The following is an 8157-nucleotide window of genomic DNA, read 5'->3' on the forward strand; positions in this document are numbered from 1 at the left end:
CGTGCGAGGCGACGATTATCATTGTGGAAGACTAGAGCACAGTGCGACGTTTTGAGGTGCAATGCGAACTGACCCCGTTGCGACGTACTGAATTACTGAGACAGTTCGGTCGGCGGCGACGGCCTATCTGCACGTTGCTGGGGGGGCGTTATCGGTGCGTAGCCTGGGGGTGTGTCTTGGTCTTCTCTTGTCATAGGCGCGCTTAGTTCAGCGCCTACTATACAATGTTTCCTAATTCCGACCGGTGTGCTGGCGAAGGCGTACGCCAGCATTGTTACACCACTAACCAAGTTGATAATCAACGTGATATGGGCCTGCATATCCTCTAGCATGTGCAGATGAAGTACAGTGATCGCCATTTAAATACCAAGCTGCGGGAATATCTGTCGTTCGTAATTATGGTGTGCAGTCTGCTCTGAAGTGGCATATAAGTATTAGGAATGTAAAATGTCTCCATAGCTAATAGCAAATATGTGAATGGAATAGCTTGTAATGGCCTGTGTCCGTGGTTTGCAATCTTGAAATGTACACCAACCAAGAGCTCGCGGCCATGCATTATATGTACGTTTTAGTGGATGGCAATGCATCGGAGGCACGTCACTTGTACTAGGGACACCACCCATTGCCAAACTGCCGGATCGAAAGACATTTGAAGGAACTCATAGCCCCCTTTGTGAATACGTGAGTTTCACGCGTCCATCAGGCAGCGAGGGGGGGGGGGGGGCGAGAAATGTGACGCAGTTACGATCTGAAGACATTTACGTGAAAATGTGCTGTGTCCATACCATCTGCAGCGTGTACAAGTCTTGTGTCCTGGGAATTGTCCACCAAGAGTAGCGTTCTGCCAGTGCTTCCTACAGTAATTTCTTTTTTCTTTTGACGGTCAGTTTTGTAGCTGGTGCTTTAACACAGATGAAGTGAAGTTGACAAGGAACGGAACCCATAATTCGCATAAGCAGCACGTGAAAGGATGACACAAACTCCCCATGCAACTATCCAGTCGTCTTACCAACATAATATGTTCTCCATTAACATCTGGATAGCCATTGAGGGCAACTGTTCGTTGGTACCCAACGTTCTTCTAAGGATACTTACTAGACAGAACAATACAGAGTTCTAGAACACTACATTGCCTGATTACTTAGAAGACATACCTTTTGCATTTTGTAGATAACTATAGTTCATGCAGGATGGTGTTCCCATATACACTCCTGGAAATGGAAAAAAGAACACATTGACACCGGTGTGTCAGACCCACCATACTTGCTCCGGACACTGCGAGAGGGCTGTACAAGCAATGATCACACGCACGGCACAGCGGACACACCAGGAACCGCGGTGTTGGCCGTCGAATGGCGCTAGCTGCGCAGCATTTGTGCACCGCCGCCGTCAGTGTCAGCCAGTTTGCCGTGGCATACGGAGCTCCATCGCAGTCTTTAACACTGGTAGCATGCCGCGACAGGGTGGACGTGAACCGTATGTGCAGTTGACGGACTTTGAGCGAGGGCGTATAGTGGGCATGCGGGAGGCCGGGTGGACGTACCGCCGAATTGCTCAACACGTGGGGCGTGAGGTCTCCACAGTACATCGATGTTGTCGCCAGTGGTCGGCGGAAGGTGCACGTGCCCGTCGACCTGGGACCGGACCGCAGCGACGCACGGATGCACGCCAAGACTGTAGGATCCTAAGCAGTGCCGTAGGGGACCGCACCGCCACTTCCCAGCAAATTAGGGACACTGTTGCTCCTGGGGTACCGGCGAGGACCATTCGCAACCGTCTCCATGAAGCTGGGCTACGGTCCCGCACACCGTTAGGCCGTCTTCCGCTCACGCCCCAACATCGTGCAGCCCGCCTCCAGTGGTGTCGTGACAGGCGTGAATGGAGGGACGAATGGAGACGTGTCGTCTTCAGCGATGAGAGTCGCTTCTGCCTTGGTGCCAATGATGGTCGTATGCGTGTTTGGCGCCGTGCAGGTGAGCGCCACAATCAGGACTGCATACGACCGAGGCACACAGGGCCAACACCCGGCATCATGGTGTGGGGAGCGATCTCATACACTGGCCGTACACCACTGGTGATCGTCGAGGGGACACTGAATAGTGCACGGTACATCCAAACCGTCATCGAACCCATCGTTCTACCATTCCTAGACCGGCAAAGGAACTTGCTGTTCCAACAGGACAATGCACGTCCGCATGTATCCCGTGCCACCCAACGTGCTCTGGAAGGTGTAAGTCAACTACCCTGGCCAGCAAGATCTCCGGATCTGTCCCCCATTGAGCATGTTTGGGACTGAATGAAGCGTCGTCTCACGCGGTCTGCACGTCCAGCACGAACGCTGGTCCAACTGAGGCGCCAGGTGGAAATGGCATGGCAAGCCGTTCCACAGGACTACATCCAGCATCTCTACGATCGTCTCCATGGGAGAATAGCAGCCTGCATTGCTGCGAAAGGTGGATATACACTGTACTAGTGCCGACATTGTGCATGCTCTGTTGCCTGTCAGTGTGATCATGTGATGTATCTGACCCCAGGAATGTGTCAATAAAGTTTCCACTTCCTGGGACAATGAATTCACGGTGTTCTTATTTCAATTTCCAGGAGTGTATTTTACTCTATATGCCACAAAGCACATGAATACAGTCTTTTCCAAGTGATGGAGAGGTAGAGGTGGACCATTTGCTTGGCCTCTCCGTTCGACTGATTTAAGAGACGTTTTTCATCGTGTGTAGAATTTAATTTAATGAGGCAATGAATGAAGGCCTGTTTTCAGGCAAGAGGAGGTGACTTGCAGCATTTCGTCTGATATGTAAACAGAGTACGCCAGCTGGCGCTATAGATGTACAGCGCAGTTTGTAGGAAATGAAGATCGAATGAGGCATTTCTGGGCTCAAGATGACACAGTCTTTTCTTCTCGTATCACGAGGAATCCATTCCTCAAGTTTTAGTGTCCAGTTCTGAAACACGCTGTATAGTAATTTTGTATTGAATGATATAATTCTGTTATGCTCCCTCAAAACATTTGACTGATATGACTAGCTACAATCCATTCATTTTATTGGATACACGAAAATTTCGGAGCCATGGTGTTCTGTCCTTTGATCTCAATACAGAAAGGACAGAAATGTCATGTCTATGGGGATGGCAGTGGTGGCATGGCAGTCTCTGCCCTCAACTAGGACGGGCGCCAGCTCTTTCCAACGAAAGCACAAAGCGGGCCATGACCCTACTTCCACGAAACTGCTCAGCTCCCCAGAGACACTCGACCCTTACAGTGAGACTCACTGACCGCCTTCTGCGGACAAACCAGAAATAGAGTCCACTCTGGGGAGACCACGCTGGGAACGCGTCTTCCCAGTGAAAGAAACTCGAAATCTTTTCCTCCCAAGCAAACATGTCATGTACTCTCAATAAAGTAATCACAAAATAGCGTCAGAAAAATGAAACAGTAGCAGCCAGCTGTATGTAACAGTCACGTCACGACTTTTTTATATGTTAAGTTGAAAGTCACTTGTTAGATATCCCTTCAAATTTTCAATTATGTTATCACATTATTTTGCTAACTAGTCATTGCAGAATCTTTGCAAAGCTGATTCTGTACCAGTATCGACTACAGACAGTAACGATCTTAGAAGCGTTATCTATGTAAGGTTTGGCCAAAAGCTTCTGGGCCCACTGGTGGTTGAGCGTCTTAATTGGTATACGAAAATGTTGCCTGGCACCCTTTCATATGACACACTAGTTCCAGTTCTATCATAACATGCAGATGACTCACTTATTTAATGTGACTACTGCTGGTTTGCAGTTTTGATGAGACAGTTCTATTTATTTCTATAATCCGAGCTGCTAACTCATATACAAGATTACTCTGACAAATAATGGGGGCTAAAATGTCACGGTTAATTTTTACGCCAACTCGTGTTGTTAAACTTGTTATGAATTGCTTAGGGACTTATTTTTATTTGAACATATCTATATACTTGAAGAAGTGGGTCCAACTGTTTATTTGTAATTTATACAAATCTACAGTTTCATTCAGACCTTGATGTAATTTTGCACTCTTTATTTTCAAGACAAGAGGAAGATTTCGTAATATGACTTACATATGTATGTACTAAAAAAGGGGAAATTTTGCTGCCAAAAATTTCTAAAAGTTCTTGTGGCCGATTTACTTCAAATTTCTATATTCACATGAAACAATCAGGAAAATTAATGATACAATAATTGTTGTAGACTGACTGTTATTCCTATCGCGAGAATAAATTACAACTGCAATGCTCGTCCGGGATATAGTATCAGAAGACGCCATCAGATCGCGGGATGAGCAAAAGCTCGAGAACTTGACAGAAGTATCATTGCAAGCTCTAGTTGCCGATGTTATGTGTGACACATACCCTAGAAGATATTTTACTTCGTCTTTCACAGTTATTTTTATTATTAAAATCCACAGAGCCATACAAACACTAAAGTATGGTATGGATATAGTACCAGTATTAGATCACAGACCGATCAAAAGATCGAACAGAACTCGAGATTTCCCGAATAGTGATGTAAACTGTTCGAACAGTTCAAGTTGTGCCCAAATACAGCCCTACTCGAATCAGTTCAAAACTAAGCTGAAAAAAATAAAAGACGAGTTCTTCAATAACTAAATGAGATGCTTATCGCAAAATGTAACAACAAGAGGCGCAACAAATCATCTTTTCATAGAGGTGAAGACGTCATGTCTTGGTAAAATCAATAGGCACGAGGCTGAACATGAGGTTACAGAATCGAACTTTAGTCTCTTAATCCAAAAACTTATTCACCAAATACCGAGATTAATTCCCTCAGTTTAATTTATTCAGCAATTCTTGTGAGTGCCATGTATCTAATTTAGTTCATGTGATATTAGAATATACATCTTAATTTCTCATACCTTTGTGCCCCCCAAATTCTATAAGTCCCTCCAGATCCTCAACCGCCACGCACTCCACCTTGCCTTCTGCATTAGACTCCCGTCGCCCATGCGGATCCTCTATGACCTGATTCCTTTCCCCCATCTGCTCCTTTTCCTCGCACATATCTGCGTCCTCTACACCTCCCGCCACCTTGATCCCCCTTGTGCCCTGGTTGCTCCTCTCCTATCCAACCCCTGCCCTCTGCTGCGCCTCCACCATTGTGACCCCCCTACCTTTCACCTCTACATGCTTCATCTCCTTTCCCAAGGTGGCTTCCGGCGACTGCCCCTCTCGGATAATGACCTCTCTCCCTCCACTTATCCCTCCTATCAACTCTGATCTTCACCTCCCCCTCCCTTCCTCTGTCCTTTTCCCAGGCTCCCTCTTCCCCTCTTCCATCCTGTTTTCTCCCTGTATATCCTCTCTCTGCCTCCCTTCTCTCCCTCGAGTCCTTTTTCCTCCCCCCTCTATTGCCTCTCTCACTCCTTCTCGTGTCCGCCCTGGCCCCCCTTGTCTGTGTCCCCTCCCTCCATCAGCTCCCCCTTTTTTCCTTTCCTCTCCTCCCACCATGTTTCCCCTCATTGGTCCGGGTCCTCACCCCCCATCTGCTGCCGTGTTACCTGTGTAGAGCTGTTTTAAGTGAGTGTTCAGTGTTGTGCGTCTCCTGTCAGTGTTGCAAACAGCCACCTTACTGTCGGAGTTGTGTTTTTTATCTCGTACAAACAGAAACCAGACTGTCGCTTTTTTTTTTAATTGTGCCTGTCTACTTATTGTGTGTATTCATCTGCATCGTCACTGCAGTGTTTTTATGTTTTAAATTCAACGACTTTCCACCATTTTAAAGTTTTTATAATGTCACCGTTTTATCGCCTTTTTTCTTGTCTGTTTATATTCTTATTATGTTTTTTAACTTTTCTGCAGGCTGTAAAGCAACATATTATGCTGCTGCCACCCTGCTCTCCCCCTCTGGGATGGGGGGGGGGGGGGGAATCGAAATGCAATAAAGAAAAACAAAACATGCCTTTGTGACATCAAGAGGTTGTGTGCTACTATGTTAACTTGCTTTTGTCTCAATTATACAATCTGAAATTCGTGTAGGGGAGAGTGTTGTGTATCGGAACCCTTTACAGTCTTTCGTCTATAATCAGCATTGTAACAAGGTGTCATAAATTTTCTTATTCAATTTTTAAATTATAGAATTCACTTTTTGTGTGCTGCAATCTTTTTCTCTAATGACAAGAATTACTCCAGAAAAGCAGTTTTTCCAAATGTGAAAAAATGTTCCAAGGATCAGCGTGGTCATTGGCCTTGCAATATATATTCTAACGAAATTTTAAAGTGTTGCAGCCACGAAAATCTTGTCGATAGTGTATTTAATAGTCTATCTGTCACATTATTACTCTACTATACATAGATAATTAATCAGTAAGTAAACTTATTTCCTAAACCCTGTTAAAACTTAAATACATTCTGAAATAGAAGCTGCTGTAAACTAATACAGATTTCCGTTTTCAAGATAGATGAAGTAGTTAATGTATTAGAGAAACTCAGTTCTTTTGAAATATCACATGTTTCATAGTAAAAGACCGCCTTCCGTTTCAAGTTACAAGACAGCTCACGACTGACGAAGCATGCTTTAATCATCCACACGTTACATAACTAGTTTGAAAAATGTATAGAATATTATTCACATTGAAATCCTATAAATGGAAAATTAACAATATCTTTCAAATATCTTTAATATACAGATTCCAGTCACATGAATGTGACCACCGCCTATGTTCGACGTCAACGTGCAATAACCATTCACACTCGGGAAGTGGCAGCACTGGCAGTGGAGGAGTGGGGGAAATCGATCAACACAAGTATGCATCTATCCTTACTGACCATGCTTACCGCTACATACTGTTTGTGTTTCTTCGGAGCGATGGCATCTGCTAAAAGGGCAATGCAACGTGTCGCACAGCTGGCAGTGAATGTGCGTGGTTCTATAAGCACCATGATGAGTTTACCGTACTCTCCTGACCACCAAACCCCCCAAATTTAAACACAACTGAGAACCAGTAGGACCACCTCGATCCCGCTGTTCGCACCACGGATCCTCAACCGAGGAACCTAGCCAGCCACGGCACTGGAGAGTGTGTTCGTGTTCTATAGTTGTGACTTGGGCGAGTATGACCCTAGTTGTTCTTTTGCGCCCTAAAACAAAACAAAACAAAACAAAACAAAACGACACTGGAGTCGGCATGGCTCTGTATCCCTGTCGGTTCCTTCCAGAACCTCACTGACTCTCTCCCTGCACGTCTCGCAGTGGTCCACACTCTGAAAAGTGATTATTTAGGCCTTTGACAGTTGGACACACTAATGTGACTGGACAGTGTGTGTTTGGACCCTTGCTGCTCATGTTATCGTTTAGATCCCGTATATTACATCCACCTGCTACGTTCAGAAGAGAGTATTCCAGTAAACATTGTCAACAGCTTTCTCTAAGTATGTAAATGCTATAAACGTAAATTTGCCTTTCCTTAACCTATCTCCTAATGTAAGTCGTAGGGTGAGCATTGCCGCGCGTGTTCCTACATTTCATCGGAATCCAAAGTGATCTTCCCCGAGGCTGGCCTAAGTGGCCGAGCGGTTCTAGGCGCTACAGTCTGGAACCGCGCGACCGCGACGGTCGCAGGTTCGAATCCTGCCTCGGGCATGGATGTGTGTGATGTCCTTAGGTTAGTTAGGTTTAAGTAGTTCTAAGTTCTAGGGGACTGATGACCTCAGAAGTTAAGTCCCATAGTGCTCAGAGCCATTTTTTTTTATCTTCCCCGAGGTGGGTTCCTACCAGCTTTTCTGTTTCTGTGTAGAGAATTAGTGGTAGTATTTTGCAGCCGTGACTTATTAAACTGACAGTTCGGTAATATTCACTAGAATTTACACCTGCTTTCTTTGGAATTGAAATTATTACGTTCTTCTGTAAGTCTAAGGGTATTTCACTTGCTCATTCCTTTGCCCCAGTCCATAAATCTCCCGCTATTTACCCTTCTCATCATTTTCCTGATATTGAATTCCCATTTCTTTACGTTTAACCAACTGAATAATTTCCTGTATTTCATCATACATGTATTAAACCGGGGACCTATAAAGGACGGAGAGGTTCGTCCCGCCGTGGTTCACAACCCCACAACAGGCCACAGCAGTCCGCCCACCCCATACCGAAACCAGGGTT

Source organism: Schistocerca serialis, unplaced genomic scaffold (genome assembly GCF_023864345.2).
Source record: "Schistocerca serialis cubense isolate TAMUIC-IGC-003099 unplaced genomic scaffold, iqSchSeri2.2 HiC_scaffold_863, whole genome shotgun sequence".
Taxonomy (NCBI): domain Eukaryota; kingdom Metazoa; phylum Arthropoda; class Insecta; order Orthoptera; family Acrididae; genus Schistocerca; species Schistocerca serialis.